Consider the following 26,064-nt stretch of genomic DNA (forward strand, 5'->3'; position numbering starts at 1 on the left):
TAGTCTGAGCAACTGAGTGTAGGTTGCATAAGGCACCATTTGTTTTAAATATAACTTTGCAAGTAGCATAAATTAGAGCCAGGGAAATATAGGTTACCATTCATGCTGTGTTATATAATATCTTTCATTTTTATTCTCACCCGCAATCTGAGATCCATTCTCACAAGGACTGTGACTAGGAGGTAATCTTTTGGAAAGGAAGTCATCAAAAACATGCCATCTTCCCGATGTTAAGTATAGCTGAAAATATCAAAATAGACACTCTGCAAAGCACAGCTCTTTCTATAGGCTTCCACTGCCTGTAAGAAAATGACTAATGTAAGCCTCGATTTTTTTTTTTGTATATGATGTTAATATACACCTAGAGTAACATTTTCAAAAGGACCTAAATGACTCAGGAGCTTAACTTCCATTTTCTTAACTTTGTCTATTGTTCTTTCTTTAAAGAAACAAAGTACAAAAAGGTAAATGACTGACATGAGCCTGCCTTTCCAAATACCATTTCCAAACGTGACATGAGCACCATTTACTTTTAAGGGCCCAGACACTCAAAGGGAGTTAAGGGTGTAAGTCCACTGTTTAGTTCTACTGACCTTTTCAAAACTGCTGCTCAGCTAGTACTTACGTCCCCCTTTCTCCTAAGTTTGCACTGGACAGCATTTGCAAGCTGTTTGGACCATGATGCCATCCCATAGCTAATCAAGAGCTCAGAGCCCTAGCTCAAGTCATATCCCAGAAGCCCCAAAGCAGAGTTCTCAGTCCAGGTGGGACCTGACGCTGCAGTTTGTTCGGCACATACCTAAACCTGGATACCTGCCTGACCCTCAGCAGGAGAGCCAGAGGTGCCTCAGTGCCTATAAAACTCTATCCTCAAGTTCCTAAGTTTTTTCTGAACATTTTCCCTTAATAATTAATGTAGATATAAAGTTCCTTACAGTGTGTGTGTGGTACAAATGTATTAGCTTATTCAGAACTGATTCTTTAATGCATATTTCAAATTCCACTGAACATGCTCTCTTGATTTCTATGTTCTTGGGTGATGAGAATTTATGAATTATAGGAAACATCACCAAAAGTTAAAAAAGGCTTGCGCTTGAGAAACTAGGTCCCAAGATATCATATGTGCTGCTGTGACAGTGCAATGCAGATTTAAATCTGGCCTGAGTGTGGTCATAAGAACAGCCATGTTGGCTCAGCTCAATGGTCCATCTAGCTTAATGGACAGTACCAGAGCTTTTGGGGAGTGTATGGAATGTGGCAACACGGAGGGGAAGACAGGGATAGATTTCTGTGGGCTTTTTGGGAGTTGGATGTTTAGGGTCTCCCTGAGCATGGGGTTGGTTACTTCCCTGAACATTTTGGCTAATAGCTACTGATTGTTATTGCTGGCCAACTAGGGTTTCCCCTGTTATGGACAACACACCTTTCAGCTAATCACCTTTCCACACAGCACTTGGCATAAGGGATCTGCTGGGTGAAAGGGGGATTATTATGGAACAGAGCATTGGTGGCAGGCTGCACCTCAGCTGGTAGCAATAACTCCTGCAGGCCACCATAATTGAGAACATAATTTAGATTCTCCTGGTGATTGGGGAATTGCAACCAAGCTCAGACTCTCCCTTCACATCCTGGCGGGGAGACTGCTTAAGGGAGAGGACACAAGCTGTCCCCTTGATGGTTATTGAGAGCTCATGTAAGAAAACCTTAGTCACTGTGTAAGAATCACAGAAGGGGGTTCAGTTCCCAGGAAGCTAATGTGCTCTGTCAATGTTGTTTTAGGAGGAAATTAAAAAAGGAAGTTGGAAAATATCAATAACTGAAGTGCCAGTTTCTCTGAACAGCAGACAGCAGCAACAGGCAGCTACTCACTACCACCAACAGCAGTTTGTCCAGGTATTTAAATTTTAATTTCAGCTGAGTTCTATAAGGAAGGGTGCAGAAAAATAAGATGGGAAGGGAAAGGGAGAAGAGGCTGGGCAAAGTGTCTGGACTAGGGCTTCACCAGTGCAATCACCACTGACTTCACTGCTCTCTATACAATAAAAAGTATTTTGTTGTACCCTTCAGCAGTTTGTTTTTTAATATTCTGTTCACCTTTTTTAATCTGAGTTAGTGACTCTCCCTCCTGCCAGAAAAACAAATAAATGCTGTAGCTACATCTTGTGTTTGAAAGTCTGAGATTGAAAGAAGAGTGCTTCAGGCTGCAATGCTTTCACACCTAAAGTGCAAGAACTAGATTTTGTGACCTGTCTTTGTCCACTGGGTACCTTTAATATTGGAAGGGTCTTTTTATGTCCAAGCCTTATGTTGCTTCCAAGAGACTATATTTGCAATGACCTTTTTAATATCAATCCAGCAAGCTGATACTATGGCTAATAACTGAATAATTAAAATGGTAACATGCTAAAAAGCATAACTGAGTGTGGCATAAAACATCAGTCTGATATTTATACTATCACAATTGAGAATTTTTTCACCTCAGCCTTGATCTGGGGCTGGTGGAGCTCTATATCCTATTACACTGTGCAAAACCGGATAGCTTAATAAAAGAGCAAGGCTAGCTCTATCTTCTTTGGAGCCCCCTTCAGGTAGTTGAAGGCTGATATCAACTCTCTCCCTCCTCTTCCCCCTCCCCTGCACAGTCTACTCTTATGCAGACTAGATAAGTCCAGTTCCCTCGTCTTTTTACAAGAGGGAAGAGCTAGCTCAGTGGTTTGAGCATTGGCCTGCTAAACTCAGGGTTACCATTTAGGGAGCCATTTAGGGATCTGGGGCAAATCTCTTAGGGATGATGTGTGGTCCTGCTATGAGAGAAGGGGACTGCTGGACTTGATGACCTCTTAAGGTCCCTTCCAGTACTACACATCTTTTAGTATTGGAATTGGAATGAATGCATGAATGTGAAATGAAAGAGACCTCATGCTCTAATCACAGAAGACTAGGATTGGAAGAGACCTCAAGAGCTTATCTAGTTATCTCGTCCAACCCCTGCCTCAGAGCAGGACCAACCCAGCTAACTCATCCCAGCCAGGGCTTTATCAAGCTTGGCCTTATAAACCTCTAAGGATAGAGATTCCATCATTTTCATAGGTATCAATTCTAGTGCTCCACCATGCTCCTAGTGAAATAGTTTTCCTAATATCCAACTTAGACCTCCCCCACTGCAACTTGAGACCATTGCTTCTTGTTCTGTCATCTGCCACCACTGAGAATAGCCTAGCTCCATCTTCTTTGGAGACCCCTTCAGGTAGTTGAAGGCTGATATCAAATCCCCCCTCATTTTTTTTCTTATGCAGACTTAATAAGCCCAGTTCCCTCACCTTCTTTTTATAACATATGTGCCCCAGCACCCTAGTCATTTTTGTTGCCCTCTGCTGGACTGTCTCTAATTTGTCCATGTCCTTTCTGGAGTTGGGGAACGGGCAAAACTGAATGCAATACTCCAGATATGGCCTCACCAGTGCTGAATTGAGGGAAATAATAACTTCCCTCAATCTGCTGGCAATGCTCCTACTAATGCAGCGCAATAGGCAGTTAACCTTCTTGGCAACAAGAGCACACTGCTGGCTCAGATTCAGCTTCTCGTCCTGTGGAATCCACAAGTCCTATTCTACAGAACTGCTGCTTAGCCAGTCAGTCCCCAGCCTCTAACAGTTCTTGGGATTCTTCTATCCTAAGTACAGGACTCTGCACTTCTCCTTGTTTTACCTCATCAGATTTTTTTTGGTCCTGTCTTCCAATTGATCTAGGGCACTTTGAAGCCTATCCTCACCCTCCAGCATATCTATCCTTTCCTCTAGCTTAAAGTCATCTGTGAACTTGCTGAGGGTGCAATCCATTTCATTATCCAGATAATTAATTATGATGTTGAACAAAACTGGCCCCAGGACTCCACTTGATACTGGCTGTCAACTAAACATTAAGCCATTGATTGCTACTCTTTGAGTTCTATGATTTAACCAATTTTCTATTCACCTTACAGTCCATTCATCCAATCCATATTTCTTTAACTTGCTTGCAAAAATTCTATGGGAGACTGTATTAAAGGCTTTGCTAAAGTCAAGGTAAATCACGTCCACCACTTTCCCCATATCCAGAGAGCCAATTACCTCATCATAGAAGGCAGTCAGGTTGGTCAGGCATGACTTGGCTTTGGTGAATCTATGTTGATGTTCCTGATCATCTTCCTCTCCTCAAAGGGTTTCAGAATGGATTCCTTGAGGCTCTGCTGTATGATGTTCCCAGGGACTGTCTGTTTGAAATTTGGAAAACTAATGCCTCTGTTTCTGAGGGTGATGAAGCCATTGGCAGCATGAAATGAAAAGTCCTGGAAATCATAGGTTATGAGAAATGATAATTCAAGGTATCAATTCATTTAGGATTCCCAGAGCTAGGAAAGGGCTAAAGGGCTGAAAATATTTATTCAGGTGCATGGTCCCAGCAATTTTAATGGGATTATGCATGTGGTAAAAGTTACTCAGATGAATAAGTGTTCGTTTCAGACCTTCAGAGTACTTGTTTTAGTGATGCACAGTGGGAGTTTACTGGCATAACACTTTAGAAAAGAGGTGGATAAAATCTCTGGGTTTTACTTTTCATATAATTAATGATGTAAGTAAAAAAACAGATTCCTGCTCCAGTGGATGTCCATGGGAAGAAGATTGGAGTCATGGTAATTTAAATATACATGATAATGGGATAATCACTGTTCTGATCAGGTACCCTTCCACTAGTATCTAACCAGTATAGTATATCTTTCTTTCCTTTCAATTTTTAAGAATTTTGCATGTCTCCTTCCTCAGACTGTGTCCATATAATGCATTAAAACTTTCCTAGTCACTTTTTTCAAATTTAGAGCTCTCATGCACAATTTTTAGATTGTAAATCACCACAATGTCATTTTAGAAGGCAACAAATGCATTTACCAGGCTACAGTACTGTCTCCTATAGCATTCAGTATGCTTTCTTTAACATGACTGCTGTATTTAATTGGAGATGGAGCATGTAATAAAGATTTCTATTCCAAATGGTCTTTTTCAGTTACTGATAACTTTCTTGTGTTTTCATTTTCTGGGTTGAAATGGTCCAGATCCCATCTTTAGTCGGGCCTGCCAATAAGAAGGGGGAGGAGGGAGGGTAAAGATCAAAGACAGGGGCAAAGGAAGTAATTGTCTCTAGGGCCTGGTGATTCAAAAGTGCCCAAGGCTGCTGGCTGCAACGTAGACCCTTTAAATTGCCTCTGGGCACAGTGCTCTGGGCAGCTCTGAGGGCTACCGGAGATGAGGGGGATGCATTCTGGGTGAGGCAGAGGACTGGCTGCCCCCAGCACCTTCTCTTCTGCTTGAGACCCTACCCCTTCCAGGTGCACAGAGTCCCCCTCCCTCACATTTACTAAGAGCCCAGCAAGTTTGTTGGCTTCCCTGTCTTTGGTCAATTGTTTGGAAAGGTTGTACCAAATGGTTCACTCATTTCAAAGTAACAAAGGAATTAAATAAAATTACTTGTTTGCTATTTTTAAAATGTCACTATGAACAGCTCTAGCGTCTCAGTGATTTGGTGCAGACATTTAAAATATGGCAGGAAGTGCTGAGTAACCACCCTTTGAAATTCAGCTCCCTTTTAGGTGTCTTAACTTGGGCACTCAAAATTAAAACTAGTCTGTTTTGAAAATTTCAACCCTAGTGCCTAGGCTGTGTATGTCCGTCTTTTGGTAGTCTGGTGAAAAAACACATACTTTGCACATTTTTGTTCTTCTGCTAAATGAAAGATCTTATGTTTACCCATGATCTCTCACACTTTTATTATCTCTGGCTGTGTCTAGACTGGCAAGTTTTTCCGAAAAATCATCTGATTTTGCGGGAAAAACTTGCCAGCTGTCTACACTGGCCATTTGAATTTCCTCAAGAACACTGACGATCTCATGTAAGATCGTCAGTGTTCTTGCGGAAATACTGTGCTGCTCCCATTCGGGCAAAAGCCCTCTTGTGCAAATCATTTGCGCAAGAGGGCCAGTGTAAACAGCACAGTACTGTTTTCCGCAAAAAAGCCCCGATCGCGTAAATGGCGATCGGGGTTTTTTTGCGGAAAACCGCGTCTAGATTGGCACGGACACTTTTCTGCAAAAAGTGCTTTTGCGGAAAAGCGTCCTGCCAATCTAGATGTGCTTTTCCAAAAATGCTTTTAACGGAAAACTTTTCCATTAAAAGCATTTCCGGAAAATCATGCCAGTGTAGATGTAGCCACTGTGTATATATCATCTTTCTCTGAAGCTGTTGATTGAAACTAGGCAGGCAGTTATATATTCTTTCAACAGTTTTTTTTTTATATGGACACAGTTATGTCCAGTTAGGAATATATATGGCTCAATCTGGATACATACTTCAATACATGAAGGTTCCTCTCCTTTATGAAAAATTCTAGAGAACTGAAAAGAATTTGAGGAACAACTGAATTTTTAAAATGATCCCTATTCAATTCTATAAAAAGCTGTAAATTCATTTCTGTAGAACTCCAGTGGCTTTGTCCCTATTTTACATAACGGTCAAAAATATTACAAATATTTTGGAAAAGAATTTACAGGAATCCAAAGCTTCACAGACAATTCAAAGTTAAAAGTTCCCTCTATGGAGATCTGTAGCTGTCATTTGATGAACCATTATGCCCCCTTGCTACACTGAGGCTACGTCTACACTGGCATGATTTTCCGGAAATGCTTTTAATGGAAAAGTGGCCAGTCTAGACACAGCCTGAATGTATAAGGAAGATTTTTATTGCTAAGATAGTACCCAAAACCCACAGGAGAACTTTCATCCCCCTAAGTCTTAAACCTGCCCCAAAATAAAGAAACTATTTAATAGTTCTGAATAATATTATATTTCCTTAGAAATGCAAATGTATTAGGTTAACTTTAAGGGTGAATATATAATTTAAATGATTATATCTTTTCATGTATGTCAGTGACAAATAAAAAATTGACAAAATAAAATCATAAAATAACAGTCTTCTACACATTTTATTGATTAACACAGTTTATAACAACCTAATCAAAAGACTAGATAGAACATCAGTGAATGTTCTCCTTAGCAATATTGACCCTAACATTCGTGGTTTTGACAGATGCAAACATCAAAATGATATTCAACTCTATTAATAAACCTAAATGAATCAGGCAATGGCCGTGACTCTGCTTGCTCACTCTTTTAAGGCAGAGAAAGCCTTTGTCAGAAACATATTGTGTAACATTTTGCTACGGCTATACAAATTTGACTTTGGAAACATTTCCTATCATCACTGCATTCAAATTCTGTAGCTATAGGAGCCTCGTCTATTTCTAGACACACTGGGGTGGGACAAGAATGTTTGCTCTCCCCACGCTCTGAACCTTCTTGCAGTTAAATATGTATAGGGGACATTTTCATTAGCCATTAGATAAAAAGGAAACCATTCTTTAAAAAAAAAATCGTGGTGCAAATCATTGCCTTGGAACACATCCCAGATTCAGCTTTGCAAAAGGCAGGTTAAAATCTTCAGTTTCATCCATTTCTAATCTACCACCTTTTGGTGAATCTTTTGCTAACAGGGCAGTGATTATATGTTAGCTTTTAAAGAGGTAGTGTGGGCCACTGGTTAAAGAATGTAACTGTGACAGGCCTTGGTTCTGTTATTGCCTCTTCACTGTGGTCTTCTTGGATAAGTCATTTGAACTCTTAGGCTACGTCTACACTGGCAGCTTCTTGCGCAAGAACTCTTTTGCGGAAGAGTTCTTGTGCAAAAACTCTTCCACAAGAGAGCATCTACACTGCCATGTGCTTTTGCATAAGAGATGTGCTTTTGCACAAGAGCATCTATGGCAGTGTAGATGCTCTCTTGCGCAAGAAAGCTCTGATGGCCATTTTAACCATAGGGGCTTCTTGCGCAAGAAATTCATGTTGCTTGTCTACACTGGCCTCTTCTGGAAGAGCTCTTGAGCAAGAGGGCTTATTCCTCATGGGGAGAGGAATAACTCTTCCAGAAGAAGCCCTGTTTTACAATGCTGTACTTTAAATTTACTTCTGGAAGAATGCTCGTGCAGTGTAGACAGCCAGCAAGTTTTTGCGGGAGAATAGCTGTTCTTGCGCAAGAAGCTGCCAGTGTAGAGAGGCACTAAGGCTACGACTATCATATCTATTTATATTGTAAGCTCTTTGGGACGGAGATTCCTTTATAAGTCTGTACAGTAGCTAACACAAACTGGCCTTGATATTGAATATGACCACAAGATGCTACTTTAATAACATTTGGCTGATTTGTTTGTCTAAATGTGGCTTAAGCCCATGGAAATGCTTCATGCCAGATGCATTTCTGAATTGGTCTATGACATAGAGTAATTCCTCTTTTAACACAATAGATGCATTTCTGAAAATGTTCGTGCTAAGCAAAAACGTTCTACATGTGGTCAATTTTCCCATTAAAAATAATGGAAAATGTGGGGGTTGCATTTCAGGTAGTGGTGGCGAAGTCAATTTTTTGTTGGTGCTGGGTAGTCAACATCAACATTAGATATTTAGCAACACAAGATATCTAGCAACACAAGTCGCTGCAGTTTGTTAAAACACAAAGATAAACACATGAGTGAGTGGAGGAGCACTGTGACCACGTGTATTCATCTGCTCATGCATATTACCACTGTTTTCACCAACTTATATCGCTGTGTGAAGTAGTTCACCACTTGATTATTTCCATGTTATTTCGGAGATAGTCGTGTTATTAAAAAAAGATTCCCTAAAAAAAATTGTGCTATTGCGAAAACGTGTTAAGCGGGCACGTGTTAAATGAGTAATTACTGTATAAAGAAGAGTTGAATGTAACTTGACTAAAAAAGAACAGGGAGCATTTTAAACTACTTAGCAGCTGAGCTACTTATGTTTGCCAGTTAATGTTATTTTGTGAGGGCTGTCATGCAGGGCATGAGCTCAGCTTGCAACCATTCTCCAGGGACCTTTTACCCTGGTAGCCTGGGCTATTTGGTTGTCTAGAAATCAGCTGTGTAATGACTTTTACCAGATTTAATGTAGATACAATGTCACAAAGCATCCACATTGCTTTGTTATGCACTTTTATTAGAAGAATCAGTTTACTAACTACAGTAAAACTCCATTGGTCCGGCATCCAATGCTCCAGCACTCCTGATGGTCCGGCACGATTGGGAACCTGGAAGTGCTCCGGGCAGCCGGACAATTGGAGATGCTTTGCGCCCGGCTTCCCTGATTCAGCCGCTGCTGAAACTGACCAGCAGCTGAATCGGGGAAGCCCGGGGCAGAGCCCCTCGGGGCTGTGGGACCAACCCGGCAGCACCCCAGCTGCTCTGTCCCAGCTGCAACACTAGTGACGGTGATTGACCCTGGGCACTCCGTCGCTGTCTAATGGGGTACTGGGGGTAAAGCCCTGCCAGAGCCCGCTCTCCCTGTGGTCCCTCCTGTCCACTCCCACACCATGGGGCATGCCATGTTCTACCTGCTGCTCCTTGCCCTTGCTGCTGGCTGTTGTTGCTTGCTGACAGGTGCAGGTGAGTGCAGCTGTGTTGGGCTGGCTCTCATGGCCTGAGCAAAACTCACCCAGAGCTATGGGCAGGTGGGTTTGGAGGAGAGTTCCTTGGTCCGGCCCCCACAGCAGGCTGGAGGGGCGAGGGCACCTCTTGCACTGAGGCATCCACCAACTGGGTCCCACTGTCAGCGTGTCATCTTGGACCCTGCAAACCCTTTGGCTGGGCCTGGGTTTCAATTTCCTTTCTCCCTCACTGAAAAACTGGGAGTCTCTGTGGCAAATAAAATGTGCTAGTCTTCACTCTTTTACAGTTCTTACCTTTCTTCTAACATGGGAATATTCACTTATTGTTTGTTTTTTCCATTGTTGGCTCAGATGTCATGGTCACCCGCATACAACTAGGCGATTATCCAATATAACAGATACATCATTGTAACAACTGAATCATCTACAGATGCCTATAATTACTTCCTTTTCATTAGACAGATGACATATGGACTTTATCAGTGTCATTATATAGCAATAGTGCCAGCTAGTGTCACTCTACTTAAACGCTTTCAGTATTTTCATTTATAAAGCCTTTTATCACTAGTTTATAATCGGAAGACACTGGTCAGGTTTGGTGATATCTTTTAATAGACAAACTTATGTTGGGAGAAAGACAGACTTTGGAGTCACATAGAGCTCTTTCTCAGACAAACAAAACTGTGTGTGAGTTTGAAAGATTGTTCTCTCTCACCAACAGACATTGGTGGTCCAACAACAGATACTACCTCACACATCTCTGTCTGCCTAATATCCTGGGGGCAACATTGCTACACTACCACCATATGCAAATATTGTTTATAATCTGACAGTAAAACCCCCTTGTGAGTTTATAGAAACCCTATCTAGCAGCAGCTTGTATGCTGAACGGTAACTTGTTTTACTCAATCACAGTTGACTGAAATCAGTCTGGTCATTTTGAAGATTATGAAAGTAGAGTGAGAGTCTTTTGCTTGTGTGATGCAGAAAGTCAGATTAGACTATCACTTTCATAGGTTCAAGTAAACTTCACAAGTTTTCCTCCTCTGCGATTCACTCCAGTTGTGTTCACTCAGGTCTCATGTCTCCAACTGGGTAGGGAATCTTATCTGACTCTCTTCTACTTCGACTTTTAAGGCTGCACAACTTCCTGCCTTACACTGCGACATCCTCAGCAAACCAACCTACCTAACGACTAGCTCCTGTGTGTAGCTTTCTCTTTCAGGGCTATGGCAGGAGTGACTTACCACTAAGGCAAACTGTTTTTCCTAAGCAAGGATATACATTTTAAAAGGAAAAGCATTACAGAGAAAAATATATACAAATTAGTTTTAAACCCACATGTAACATTGCAGGTAAACCTCACTCTCACTCTTTTGGTACCCTAGTAAGCCAAAGTCCCTCTAATACTTCAGTGGGATTGGGGCTCTCTTGACAACAGTTAATATCCATTTGCTGGCTCAGAAAGAAGGCCTTCTGTCACTTGGAGCATATCTTTTTATGCCTAAACCCTTTCTTTGTTTCCTGTTCTCTGGAAAACCCATCTTGAACCAGTATATGAAAACTACCACAGGGGGTATTGCCTCCCTGGAGTTGTTTACAGTCTGAAAAATTTGCCTTAATCACCCCCTAGTGTTTTTAGTTCCTTGAGGAGCTATGGTAACCCACCCCCCACGGAGTAGAAATAATAATACATAAAATTATGAATAGTTTAATACAATGTCCCTGAAGATACTGCTTTGGATTGAAATAGCTGTCAAAATCACAGTGGTCTCGTCTGACATTAAATCCTTGAGCCTATGAAAAGTATGGCCTTTTATAACAACTCCACCATTTATTTGTCAGCTTGTTTTGCCTGGTACTAGAATAAAATAATAGGCTCTTGTAAGTTAACATGGGAAATGATTGCCTACATTTGGATTGTTTAATTAGAGTAGAGACTCAAAGATTCATAGAATCCTAGGGCTGGAAGAGACTGCAAGAGGTCATCGAGTCCAGCCCTTTGCCCAAAGCAGGATTAACTCTAACTATATCATCCCAGCCAGGGCTTTGTCAACCTGGGACCTAAAAACCTCCATAGGTAACTCATTTCAGTGTTTCATCACCTTCCTAGTGAAATAGTTTTCCCTAATATACAACCTAGACCACCTCCTCCTGTAATCTGAGACCATTGCTCCTCATTCTGCCATCGGTCTCTACTGAGAACAGCCTCTCTCCATCCTCTTTGGAATCTCCCTACAGGAAGTTAAAGGCTGCCATCAAATCCCCCCTCACTTCTCTCTTTGCAGACTAAATAAGCCCAAATCCCTGACCCTCTCCTTGTAGGTCATGTGTTCCAGCCCCCTAATCATTTTGGTTGCCCTCCACTGGACTCTCTCCAATGTGTTCACATCCCTTCTATAGTGGGGGCCCCAGAACTGGACGCATTATTCCAGATGTGGCCTCACCAATGCCGAATAAAGGGGAATAATCACTTCTCTAGATCTGCTGGAAATGCTTCACCAATATGCATTTGCCTTTTTGGCTAACAGGGCATACTGTTGACTCATATCCAGCTTCTCATCCACTGTAATCCCTAGGTCCTTTTCTGCTGAACTGCTACTTAAGCAGTTGGTCCTCAGCCTGTAACAATGCTTGGGATTCTTCTAACCCAAGTGCAGGACTCTACACTTGTCCTTGTTGAACCTCATCAGATTTCCTTTGGCCCAATCCTCTAATCTGTCTAGGTCACTCTGGACCCTATCCTTACCCTCCAGTATATCTACCTCTCTCCCTAGTTTAGTGTCAACTGCAAACTTGCTGAGGGTGAAATCCATCCCCTCATCCAGGTCATTAATAAAGATATTGAACAAAATAGGCCCTAGAACTGATCCTTAGGGCACTCCACTTGAAACCAACCACCAACCAGACATCAAGCCATTGATCATTGCCCATTGAGCCTGACAAACTAGCCAGATTTCTATATACCTTATCGTCCATGTATCCAATCCATACTTCCTTAACTTGCTGGCATGAATATTGTGGGAGACCGTAACAAAAGCTTTGGTAAAGTCAAGGTATATCACATCCACTGACTTCCCCCTGTCCACAAATCCAGTTACCTCATCATAGAAGCTAATCAGATTGGTCAGGCATGATTTGCCCTTCATGAATCCATGTTGACTATTCCTGATCACTTTCCTCTCTACCAAGTGCTTCAGAATGGATTCCTTGAGGATCCCCTCCATGATTTTTCCAGGGACTGAAGTAAGGCTGACTGGTCTGTAGTTCCCTGGATTGTCCTTCTTCCCCTTTTTAAAGATGGGCACTACATTTGCCTTTTTCCTGTCATCTGGAATCTCTCCCGATCTCCACAAGTTTTCAAAGATAATGGCCAAAGGCTCCTCAATGACATTTGCCAACTCTCTCAGTACCCTTGGATGCATTAAATCTAGACCCATGAATTTGTGTATATCTAGCTTTTCTAAATAGTTCTTACCCTATTCTTTCTCCACTGAGAGCTGCCCACCTCCTTACCATACTGCATTGCCTAGTGCACTAATCTGGGGGCTGACCTTATCTGTGAAGACACAGGCAAAGAAAGCATTGAGTACTTCAGCTTTTCCCACATCAGCCATCACTAGGTTACCTCCCTCATCCCACAACCTCCCTGATCACCCTCGTATTGCTAACATGCCTGTAGAAACCTTTCTTGTTACCCTTCACAACCCTTGCTAGCTGCAATTCCAGTTGTGCTTTCACCTTCCTGATTTCTCCCCTGAATTCTCAAGCAACGTATTTATACTCCTCCCTAGTCATCTGACCAAGTTTTCACTTCTTATAAACTGCCTTTTTGTGTTTAAAGTCACCAAGGATTAAGCTCACTCTGGTAAGCCAATCTGGTCGCCTACCATATTTACTTTTCTTACTGCGCATGGGGATGGTTTCTTCCTGTACCTTTAATAAGGCTTATTTAAAATACTGCCAGTTCTCATGGACTCCTTTCCCCTTATGTTAGCATCCCAGGGGATCATGCCTATCAATTTTCTGAGGGAGTTAAAGTTTGCTTTTCTGAAGTCCAGGGTGTGTATTTTGCTGCTCTCCTTTCTTCCTTTTGTCAGGATCATAGAATCATAGAACCATAGAGCTGGAAGAGACCTCAGAAGGTCATCAAGTCCAGCCCCCTGCTCTAGGCAGGACCAATCCCAACTAAATCAACCTGGCCAGGGCTTTGTCAAGCCGAGACTTAAACACCTCTAGGGATGGAGACTCTACTGCTTCCCTAGGTAACCCATTCCAGTGCTTCACCACCCTCCTAGTGAAATAGTTTTCCTTAATATCCAACCTGGACCTCTTCCACCACAACTTGAGACCATTGCTCCTTGTTCTGCCATCTGTCACTACTGAGAACAGACTCTCTCCATCCTCTTTGGAACCTCCCTTCAGGAAGTTGAAGGCTGCTATCAAATCCCCCCTCACTCTTCGCTTCTGCAGACTAAACAGACTTAACTCCCTCAGCCTCTTCTCATAAGTCATATGCTCCAGCCCCCTAATCATTTTAGTTGCCCTCCGCTGGACCCTCTCCAATGCGCCCACATCCTTTTTGTAGTGGGGGCCCCAGAACTGGACACAATACTCCAGATGTGACCTCACCAGAGCCGAATAAAGGGGAATAATGACATCTCTGGATCTGCTGGCAATGCTCCTCTTAATGCAACCTAATATGCCATTAGCCTTCTTGGCTACAAGGGCACACTGTTGACTCATATCCAGCTTCTCATCCACTGTAACCCCCAGGTCCTTTTCTGCAAAACTACTACTTAACTGGTTGGTCCCCAGCTTGTAACTATGCTTGGGATTCTTCCGTCCGAAGTGCAGGACTCTGCACTTGTCCTTGTTGAACCTCATCAGATTTCTTGTGGCCCAATCCTCCAATTTGTCTAAGTCACTCTGGACCCTATCGCTGCCCTCAAGCGTATCTACCTCTCCCCCTAGCTTAGTGTCATCCACAAACTTGCTGAGGGTGCAATCCATCCCTTCATCCAGGTCATTAATAAAGATATTGAACAAAACTGGTCCTAGAACTGAACCTTGGGGCGCTCCCCTAGAAACCGACCGCCATCCTGACATCGAGCCGTTGATCACTACCCACTGGGCCTGGCCTTCTAGCCATCTTTCTATCCATCTTACCGTCCATTCATCCAATCCACATTCCCTTAACTTGCTGGCAAGAATATTGTGGGAGACCATATCAAAAGCCTTGCTAAAGTCAAGGTATGTCACATCCACTGACTTTCCCATGTCCACAGAGCCAGTTACCTCATCATAGAAGCTAATCAGATTGGTCACGTATGACTTTCCCTTTGAGAATCCATGCTGACTATTCCTAATCACTTTCCTCTTTTCCAAGTGCCTCAAAATGGATTCCTTAAGGATCCCTTCCATGATTTTTCCAGGAACCGAGGTAAGACTGACCGGCCTATAGTTCCCTGGATCGTCCTTCATCCCTTTTTTGAAGATGGGCACTACATTTGCCTTTTTCCAATCATCCGGGATTTCTCCCGATCTCCACGACTTTTTAAAGATAATGGCCAAAGGCTCCTCAATGACATTTGCTAACTCCCTCAGTACCCTCGGATGCATTAAGTCCGGACCCATGGATTTGTGTACGTTTAGCTTTTCTAAATAGTTCCTATCCTGTTCTTTGCCCGCCAAGGGCTGTCCATCTTCATCCCATCTTGCGTCACTTAGCGCATTAGTCCGGGAGCCCACCTTGTCCGTGAATACAGATCCTGAAAGGACCCTGAAATCTACCATCTCCTGATCACTGCTGCCCAGGTTGCCACCCACATTTACTTCCCCTACTAGCTCCTCCCTGTTTGTGAGAAGCAGGTCAAGCTGTGCATGGCCCCTGGTTGGTTCCTTCAGCACTTGTACCAGGAAGTTATCCGCAACATTCTCCAAAAACTTCCTGGATTGTCTGTGTACTTCTGTATTGGTTTCCCAACAGATGTCAGGGTGATTAAAGTTCCCCATGAGAACTAGGGCCTTTGATCTGGAAGCTTCTCTTAGTTGTCTGAAGAAAGCCTCATTTGCCTCATTCACCTAATCTGGTGGTCAATAGCAGACACCAACCACAACATCACCTCTGTCGCTTACACCTCTAAACTTAACCCCAAAACACTCAACAGGCTTTTCTCCCTGTATATACTGGAGCTCTGGGTAATCATACTGTTCTCTTATATACAGTGCAACTCCTCCTCCTTTTCTCCCCTGTCTGTTCTTCCTGAACAGTTTATACCCTTCCATGATGGCGCTCCAGTCATATGAGTCATCCTACCAAGTCTCCATTATTCCAATCAAATCATAGTTCTTTGACTGTGCCAGGGCTTCTAATTCTTCCTGTTTGTTTCCCAGGCTTCTTGCATTCATGTACAAACACCTTAGATAACTAGTTGATTGCCCTATTTTCTCTGTTTGAATCAGGAGTCCTCCTTTGTTGCTCCTTCCTCCTTGTGTTTCTTCCTGGTATCTCACTTCCCCTCTTACCTCAGGGCTTAGGTGACCATCCCCCAGCAAACCTAATTTAAAGCCCTTGTGTTAATCCTTAGCACAAAGTATAGGAGGATGGGCAGAAAATTATGCGGAAAGTTTGAAATACTTCAAATTCTGTTTGTAGCTCCATTGTCTGTCATAGTCCAATCACCTTAGGCAATGCTGCCCTCTGCCCCTCATTATGGAGCATCTGACAGCCATAAAGCCAGAGCACTTTCTATGTGGGGAAGTGGAATAGAGCAACTTGGATAATTAGAGGGGTGTGTGGAGAAGGGTTTTAGGTCACCCCTGAATTTGAAGAATTGTATCAATCAATAAAAGAAACACTTAGTTTGGAACAGAGACTCATTTATCTCACTTTATTAAAATTAGAGAGGGTTAATTATGGTTCAAAGATACTCAACAGCTGTTTTTTTTTAAATCTCTAGCCTCACCCCTAAATAACAAAGGTGTCTATCTCCCTATAGCAGTAGTTCTCGTGGCCCATCCCATTCATTGCACATCTTTTGCAGACCCATGATGACTAAATGGGTGCAGGAGGGGTGTGGGTGTCAGGACTATTTGGGAGAGATGGTGTAGGAATGGGCTGAGGGTGGGGGTCTGGGTGGGAGGTTGGGTACAGGAGTGGGAAGGGGGTGCAGTGTTGAGTAGGGAGGGTGCAGGAGAGGGCTTGGGGTCTGGGATCTTGGTGAGAGGGGGTGTATGGGAAGCAGATAGGGGTCCGAGGTCTGGGCATGAGGTGGATGGGGGCACTTACCTGGTTCTGTGCCACCCACTGCTCCCTGGCACTACTCCTACTGCTCCCATTGACCTCAATTCTGGCCAATGGAAGCAGTGTGGAAAGCCTCCAGGCAGCAAGTGCTTCCCTGTGCTGCTGTTCTCCCAGCCAATGGGAGTGAGAGCAGCAGCATGCGGAGCTGCTTCCTGTCCCCACAAACCAAATCACCCTCCTCTAGCAGGAACCTGGTGCTCCAACCTCACAGGGAAAGGCTGTGGGGATAGTGTCAGCCCAGGCTCCCCTTTGTGGGGGCAGTGGGAAGCAAGCCCCTGGCCTGCAACTCACCTGTAAGACAGCTGCAGACCCAGACCATACTTTCAGAACCACTGCCCTAAAGGATGCCAGGAGCACACAGAGCAGTACAGACTCCTTGTATGCGGTGCAACAAAGCTCCTAGTAGCTCTGTAGCCTACTGTGCAAGCTGATTCTGTGAGTAGGGAAAGCTCTAGACTAATAATTCTGCTGCTTCAGTCATAATCTTCTCTATCTGCTCCTGGGAAGGGGGTAAGCTGAAGCCAAATGGTCAGTTGCAACCCTGAGCAATTCTGTTTCCTCTTCAAATCCAGAAAGGTAGAGAAGAATTCATTCCCCCTTTTGGCCATTAAGGATCTCCTCAACGCACACCCCAGTTTCTTGGGCTTTCTTGGGATATTTTGTCTCAAAAGAACATAGGCTCAACTCTAATCTGAGTCTCAAAGGCTTCAGTGCTGCACCTCTAAATATAAAATTATAAAAGTGCAAACACGTTGACCTTCTGACATGAAAGATGCTTTGAAAGTCCATCCGATTCTCATCATCCTCATTCCATGTTGACAGAATAAGTTTTCCTCTTTGCACATGGAGGTAACCTGCCTAAATTCCTGGGGATCAACTTTAAATCTCTCTGAGGATGGAGATTCACAGATTTGAGTCTGACCAACTATAATAAAGGTTTATATTGTTATTTTGTAACTTTGCTGTGCGGGAAATAAGATATCCTTGATTTTTTCGCTGGTATTCTCTCTGACAATTCAACAAGTCAAAGAATGTGTGAAAGCTACTGCTGAATGTAAAGAGACATTGCCCTGCATGACTCTATTCAATTCTTGTTAATACTGTGAACTTATTATAATTAAACCCTCTGAGGTTTCCAATAATGTTAAAAATTGGGAATTCACAAGATATAAATATATGAAACCCTTATAAATATTTCAGTTAAACTATGAGTTAAAATGCACGGGGCACTAGAAAGATAAAGATATTTCTTATAAAATGGAGGCTTAAAATAAAGCATGTCATAAAATATATTTTTCCCTTCTGATAACGAAACACAAAATACTGCACCTCTAGTAGTAAAAGATGATTTTCATTTGTCTTTGTGGATTACATTTTGATAAGCAACATACTGTTTATGTCTCTGTGGTTTTGATTGATCAGTCCCTATTCTCCTTGGTGTGCCATGAATGGGGCATATTGACATTTGATTAGGTGTAATAAAGGCACAGTCATATTTTGGATGAGAGAGAAGAAAGACATTTTGTATGAAGAGGGATTGTTGAATAGAGTTATACAGTGGGGTGAACAAGGAGGAGAGGAGACTTTTTAAGCTTTGCCTTAATACTTTTCTAATTATATTTTTAATACAGAGATAAGTCTAAGGTAAGTATTGTTATAACTATGGATATCAACAAATAAAAATGACTGCATCTGATTCTGAAGTGACTATTACCTTTTTTTTTACATGTCTGTACAGTGCCTAGCACAAAGCGATCCTGATTCTAAATTGAAATCCCTACGTGCGACCATACTATATATATATATATACATAATAATATGTTTTGAATGTCCCAGCCCTGGAAGTGTTTTGGCTACTTGAGCTACTACTGAGCAAACACTATAGTTTTGCAATGCCACCTTTTTGCTCCTTTCAAAAATATTTTAGTATTTTACCTTTAGGCAGCAGGGTGGTTCCATCTCAATTAGTGTTTTCAGCTGAGTGTATGCAGAGTGATGTGGATCTTAGGCTGACAATGAATGATTTACTCGGGGGCCCTCAATTTCACAACTAGTCCAAATAACACAATAATTTCCAGTTTGAAAGACGTAATTGCTGTTAGATTTCATCTTTGATTAGTGCCAATGTCATTTTTAAATTATGTTGAGAGCAATTACTGATGGTCTCCTGAGATTCTGGAGTTTCACTAATTAGAAGAGTGAAGAGTTGCCTTTTCATTTAAGCAACTTCAGTGAAGTGTCAAAATATTTATTGCGTTATATAGCTGGGATACATACTATATAAAAAAAGTTATACGACTCGGATGACCACTCTATCAATTGCCTATTAGGAGACTACACTTCTTTTCGGTCCTGGACAACTGATTCAGGTCAATGGATCAATTAATAGGGTGAGGTACTACTATGCAGACTACATAAATCTGGCAGAATCTGGTCCTAAACATCCTCTTATCCTATTTTTAACTTCATTGGTCATGCTGATAGTCTTTGACCGATTAAGTGGGAAACTAGATGGCTAAAGAGCTATTAATGAAGTCTCATTTTGAGTCTGACCATCAAAGATAAAGGTTTATTTTGTATGTGTGTTGTTGAAGAAATAAGAAAAAGAATTCTCTGCTTCAACCAGTCATTTGCAAAGCCCTACCAGCAGCACTGCATGGATAATCCTGGTTCTTGCCATGAGGTAGCTATGGAGGCACTTATAGGCCTCAGATTTTTCTGATCCCAGTCAGCCTGGTTTTAGGCCTGTGCATGATACAGAAATTGGACTGGCTGTGTTAGTCATTCTCCCTCCATCACTGAACAAAGATCAACTATCCATGCTAATTTTAGACGTAACATCAACTGCCTTTTATCAGGAATGAGGAAAGCAAAAGAGAATGAGCAGACGTGAAAGTGGATCAGCTCTCACTTAGCTGTTCAAGTCTGTAATGGTAGCCCCATCTAGCTCGCGGACGTGGGAAAGATGGGCCTTCCCACTCCACTGGATTCTTATCAAGGAGCCTTGTTGGGCACTGTAAGAAAGGCAGCTTCTAGTTGCACTTGAGCAAATACTTTGCCTTGGCTTTCTTCCCTGTGGTTCATCATGACTTCAGTAATTCCTTGCAGTCCACCCATGGGTCCTTACAGGTTCAGGAATTCCTGCAGCAGTCCTGATACCTTCCTGACATAGTCCTCCCATGGCAGTGAGTGAAGGTTTGTATCCCTCTACCCATCACCCTGCTGTCTTGAAGACTCCTTTGAAGACCCTCCTCCAACTGGCGCAAGCCCATCAGGCATGTCAGAGACAGTTGTGCTTGCACTTCTATCTCTCCAGTGTGGGGTTTTTCTACTGCATCAGAAAGAGAGGGAGCCAAGGACTTGGAGGCCCTATTCCACCTGCACTTCCCTCAAACTGCCACACCAGACACAGCTGGGAATACAAGAAGCCCTGGAACAACCCACCGTCCGCTCCTAGCCAGCAGCACAGGAAATAGCCGTGAGAAGGAGAGCCCAGCCCCTAGGGTGCCTCCTTCCAGGGTGGTGATACTGATGTAGAATTCCCTTGTGTAGCAGGCATCTTGCTGTGTGTTTGCCCTTCTCAGAAGAATGGGGAAAGAGTTTGGGCTGGCTGAGAGTGGCTAAGAGGGGGTTTTATTAGCAAGATGCTGTTTGTAACCTTGTATTTCACACACCATAGCTTCCTAATCAAAGAGCTGTGAATTAGCTCTTTAAGTAGCTGAGAGAATTGTTACTTTAACAATTATCTATTGGACTGAATGGCCTGTTAGCATTAGTCATAGTCTAGTACCTTGGCATTCTACCAGTACAGAGTATGTGTGCGTGCGTGTGAGTGAGAGTGTATATCTATTTTTATAGGCACTTTTACCCATAAAAATTTAATTTTGTCAGTGGTTGTTATGTTACTGAAGAAATGAATATGAGGCCATATTATTAACCAACAATTCCCAATGGAAATTTTGGACTTTATTGTTTTTATTGAAATGAAAGAAGAGACTCTTCAGCAGCAAATATCAGTGAGTGTAAAGGAATCACAGTCTAACATTTTTGTCTCCCTAGTGTCAAAAGACCATGGAATTTAGATTGTAAACTATCTATAAGTGACGTTCAGGACCCACTAAAGTAAATTGGAGTTCTGCCAGTGACTTTAATGGAGCCAGGATTTCAATCTGAATATTTAGTGTATTTTACAACCTAGTGCATATTATTGGTAGGTAGTAAATAATAGAAAATGAAGCTTGTTTGGAAGTAATTCTTTAAACTGGAGATGGATCTAAGCCACCAGATTTGGATCTGGGGATTTGGTTCATGTCTTTTATAGTGATAGGCCCAATTGCAAAGCTTAAAACTGGCTCCCAATATCACCAGCTAAGAGTGTTTCTATATTGGGTTTTTGAGTGGCACCTAGCTCTGATCTAAATTGCTGCTCTCTCAAGTACAAAATCTTATTTCCGGGGTTAAATAGGGGAAGGAGTGTCAGGTGAACACTGTTTAATTCCGGGTATAACTGTTACTTACTCAATGGGTTTTGTGAATCAGGCATGAAATGAGAAAGATAAACCACTTATGCTAATTGTTTCTTTCTTTTACCTACATAATATGCTGCCCTGTGTGTTCTTTTCCCTTATGCGAATCCTGTCCTTTTGCCTCCCACTAACAAGCTGCATTTCTTAAAGTTAGAAACTAGATTCCCAGCCCAAGTTGGTGACATTTAGGAAGGGTTGGTAGACATATTAAGCCAAACTGATCCCTGATATAACTTCACTGCAGTGACTAGTTATGCCATGATTTACCACATTCAATTTGAATTTCTCAGTTGCAGATGTTAGCAGCATATTACAAAAGTGAGAGGATAATTGGCAAAGGAGTGGTTTAAAAAATGATCACAAAACCATTCAGTTTATAGCTTATCTGTATTTGCATGCAGTAACACAGAGAGAGAAAGAATGATCTGTAGTTTAGAACTCTGCCCAAAAGCATGAGATCTGGCATAGGCTACATCTAGACTACATCCCTCTGTCGGCAGAGGGATGCAAATGAAGCAGGGATTTAAATATCCCACACTTCATTTGCATAATCACGTAATGGTGGTCTTTTGAAAGAGCACCATTTCAAAATTGAAACCGCAGTCTAGATGCAGTTCTTTTGAAAACGGGGCTTTTTTCGAAAGATCCTGTAAACCTCATTTTTTGCTGCTCTTTCAGCCTCCAATCTCCAACTCCAGGCAACAAATGACTGCTGATCTGTTCTGCCGGTCCTTTATTGTGGCCCTGCTGGGTTCGGATTGGTTGATCCCTAGAGCATCTGTCATTGGCTTCTTTCCCACAACTGCTCTAAGCTACTAGGAGGATGGGTGTGGCAGAACCTGAGGACTCCAGCAGAGGGCCTCTAGGTCAAGACCACCCTGTAACGGTAAATAATAAATGAGTATATACATGCATCATTCAAATATAAAAATATATGTATTTTTGCTTGTGACTGCTAATTACCCTTATTGTGAAAGCAGAAAACAAGTGCTAACTACAAAAGAGATACTGGCAATTGATATTTTCTGTTTTCTTCCACTAGCAGAAATATCACTGCCAATCTTTTTTTCTGTTTGCAGAGCATTCATATATGGTTAATGAATAGCTCTGCTTTCCTAGCCAGAACACTGGCAAAGCACGATTGTCAGCTGTTCCAAAAATAAATGTTGCATAAAATACGTTAAACTTGTGAACTATCTTGACTGTCACTTTGTATTACTGAAAATCTGACTGCTCTGTTCGCACATTATGTGATATGAAATAGTTTAGCTGAAGTATTTGGATTCACATTTTTTTACAGACTAAAACATCCTACCCCTCCATATACGCATTCTCACACATTTAAGAGAGACTCTGCTTCTAGATAGTTCTCCAAATAAACTTGAATAGGGTGTTTTACATGAGCAATGTCATGTACTGAAAACAAATAAATATTCACTGTCTTTGATTACATTAAGAGCTAATGGATCCAGTATGTAATCCATATTTAAAGGGAAATTCTTTGTAGTGGTTTACGAGACAGCAGTAGCCCGTGCCCTAACAGAGTAGTGTCCTTCAGCTGTGGTGTCTGTGGCTCACATTTTTGGATCCAGAGAGCCCATATTTGAACCTGGTGGCCAATGAGCCATCTAGGGCTCATGTATTACATCTAGCCATGTATTACAGTGGTAATTCTGGAAAATAAAACCTTGAAATGTTTGAATTTTGATACATTGATGCCATGATTCCCATTGTAATAACTGAACCACCTAATTTTAAGTGAACTGAAAAAAAAAATAGTCTGGTAGCACTTTATAGACTAACAAAACATGTAGATGGTATCATGAGCTTTTGTGGGCACAGCCCAGGTAGCATGGAAGGAAGAAACCAGATTTAAAATATACAGTTGGTGAATCTGTCAAAAAATCTCAATATCTTTGGTTTCTGTCTCTTATTTTTTAAATTTGATACAATGGTTGTGTCCTCAGATATAATATGCAAATCAGGCTATATGTACACACATTAAGGCATTTAGAATGGTGCAGATGTAACCCACACACGAGGGCTATGTCTACACTCGCAGCTTCTTGCGCAAGTAATATGCAAATGAGGCTAAGCGTGGAATATCGCCGAGCCTCATTTGCATACCTAATAGCCACCATTTTTTTCAGAAGAGGCTCTTGTGCAAAAAGAAGCATCTACACTGCGTCTTCACTGCTAATGGTTGCTCATTAGGTATGCAAATGAGGCTTGGCGATATTCCACGGTTAGCCTCATTTGCATATTACTTGCGCAAGAAGCTGCGAGTGTAGACATAGCCCTAGTGTGGTTACTGAGCAATGTAAGTGGTACTTAGACCACTGCAACAGTTAAGATCAAGAGACCTCTATAGCACAGACTGGAAGCCAGCTGTCTTTTAGCTCAGAGGGTAGAGACTCCTATACCCGGGTGCCAAGGTCCCAGGTTCAAATCCGCCTGGTGGTGGTTACACAAGCACTGTAGGCTACATCATGGATGTCTCTAATATGAACATATGGAGACAGAAATAAGGAACTCCAGTCTCCTACTAGGGGGAATCTTGGGGGTCTGATACCTTGGTTGCAGGGATAGCTGTTGGTCCACAAAGAGCAATTTCACTGTAGTGGAGCCATATATTTGTATAAATAAAGGTTTGGACTCTTAAAAGCTCTGGTTTTGCCTATTTGCTCCCATTTAAATTAATGGCAAAATTCCTATTAATGTCACTGGGAGTGAAGATAGGCCAATAGGGTGTGTCTACACAGCACAATTATTTCGAAATAACTGATGTTATTTCAAAATAACAATGCGAGCGTCTACACAGCAATTTCATTTTTTTAAAATAATTTCAAAATATTGGATGGCTTATTCCAACTTCAATAAACCTCATTCCATGAGGAATAAAGCCTCTTCCGAAATTGCTATTTCAAAATAGCAATAGTGTGGATGCTCCACTGCTACTATTTAGAAATAGCTCCTCCCCATTCAGAGTAATTACTCCCTAGTGCTTCTTGGGGCTCTAAGTCAAAGTAGCACATCCACATTAAGGGAGACTACCTCAGACTAATTTTAAGGCTTCCCTGTACTTTTATTGCGCTACTTTGAAATAAGCTATTTTGGAGTATTTCTTCCAGAATAGCTTATTCCAAAATAAGTGAGCAGTGTAGCTGTACCCATACTGAGCTTTGTTTTTTTTTAAATCCAACATTAAGTAAATAGTAAAATATTAAAATTAATATCACAGTAAAAAGGAAGCTTAATAATGAAGGCTCTTGAGAGGTGCAGAGAATCCCCATGCATTGAATTTTCTGAGGAATTACCCAATTCTTATCACAATGATATAAAAGTTACTGCACATAGATTAAAAGATTATGTTTCGACAAAGACATAAACCAGTGCCTTCCCTGGTGTAAATCAGAAGAGTTCCATTGGATTCAATCTCACCATATGTTTCTTAAATACATCTTATCTTATCTGTTCCAGTCCTTAGATGGTTTGTCTGACTTCTGAAGCTTTAAGCAAAGGCCTTACTTAGAATTTACCTGGAAGTTCAAATTAAAATATGCAACTCCAGCTACGTTAATTGCATAGCTGGAGTTGACACACCTTAATTCAATCTTAGATGCTATCTTCACAGCAGGAGGTTGATGGAAGAATGCTCCCCCCTCCTTATTCCTGATGAGGAATAGGAGTTCCAGTGTCAACAGGGGTGCCCTCATTGTTTGATTTAGTGAGTCTTTACTAAATCACACTCCATAAGATCAACTGCTGTAGTGTCCATACTCCAGGAAGAGACGACATGGCCTAGTGCTGGTCCGTCTTCACTATTTTTGTCAGTAGCTCTCTACTACCTCAGTACCTAAAGGCCCAATCTCTAAGCTTCCTGGCAACCACTCTTCAGTTATCACTAATTACAGCAAACATTTGCATCCTAAAGAAAACACTTGCATTTATTTAGCCACCTCCCTAATTGGTGACTATATCTATTTTCACAATATTACTAAGATTCCCCACAAACCAATTTAAAATAGTATTTGATATGCTTCCTGGTGGCCTCTTGTCTCCTTGAATTCCTCCTGGGAAATAATGGGAGGAAAAGGTGATAATATCTTTAATTGGACCAATTTTTGTTGGAGAGAGAGAGAGGCTTTTGACCACAGAGTTCTTCTTCATTTGTAAGGTCCTGTTTGGAATAACTAAAATGAACAGTTGGTATCCTAGTGGAAATTCATTTGGTTTCTATTAGTTGTAGTTGACTAATAAGATTTTAGAACATAGCAGAATTCCACTGTTGCCTAGTGCTCCTGTTCCTCTACTTAAAACTATCGGGCTACGTCTAGACTGGCATGATTTTCTGGAAATGCTTTTAACGGAAAAGTTTTCCGTTAAAAGCATTTTCGGAAAAGAGCGTCTAGATTGGCAAAAGCACTTTTTCCAGAAAAGCGTCCATGGCCAATCTAGACGTGCTTTTCCGCAAAAAAGCCCCGATCACCATTTTCGCGATCGGGGCTTTTTTGTGGAAAACAAATCTGAGCTGTCTACACTGGCCCTCTTGCACAAAAGTTTTGCTCAAAAGGACTTTTGCCTGAATGGGAGCAGCATAGTATTTCCACAAAAAGCACTGACTTCCTACTGTAAGAAATCAGTGCTAAGTCAGTGCTTTTGCGGAAATTCAAGCAGCCAGTGTAG

The 26,064-nt window shown here is 41.9% G+C and overlaps 1 long non-coding RNA gene across 1 annotated transcript; it reads left to right on the plus strand.

Moving 5' to 3' along the window:
* The first annotated feature begins 1,603 nt into the window (after positions 1-1,603).
* On the plus strand, positions 1,604-22,362 carry LOC142826739 (uncharacterized). The gene is made up of 3 exons (XR_012900959.1): positions 1,604-1,693; positions 1,780-1,893; positions 22,057-22,362. It is a non-coding gene; the product is annotated as an uncharacterized LOC142826739 (long non-coding RNA).
* The last annotated feature ends 3,702 nt before the right edge of the window (positions 22,363-26,064 follow it).

The sequence above is a fragment of the Pelodiscus sinensis genome, chromosome 2 (genome assembly GCF_049634645.1).
Source record: "Pelodiscus sinensis isolate JC-2024 chromosome 2, ASM4963464v1, whole genome shotgun sequence".
In the NCBI taxonomy this organism is placed as follows: Eukaryota; Metazoa; Chordata; order Testudines; family Trionychidae; genus Pelodiscus; species Pelodiscus sinensis.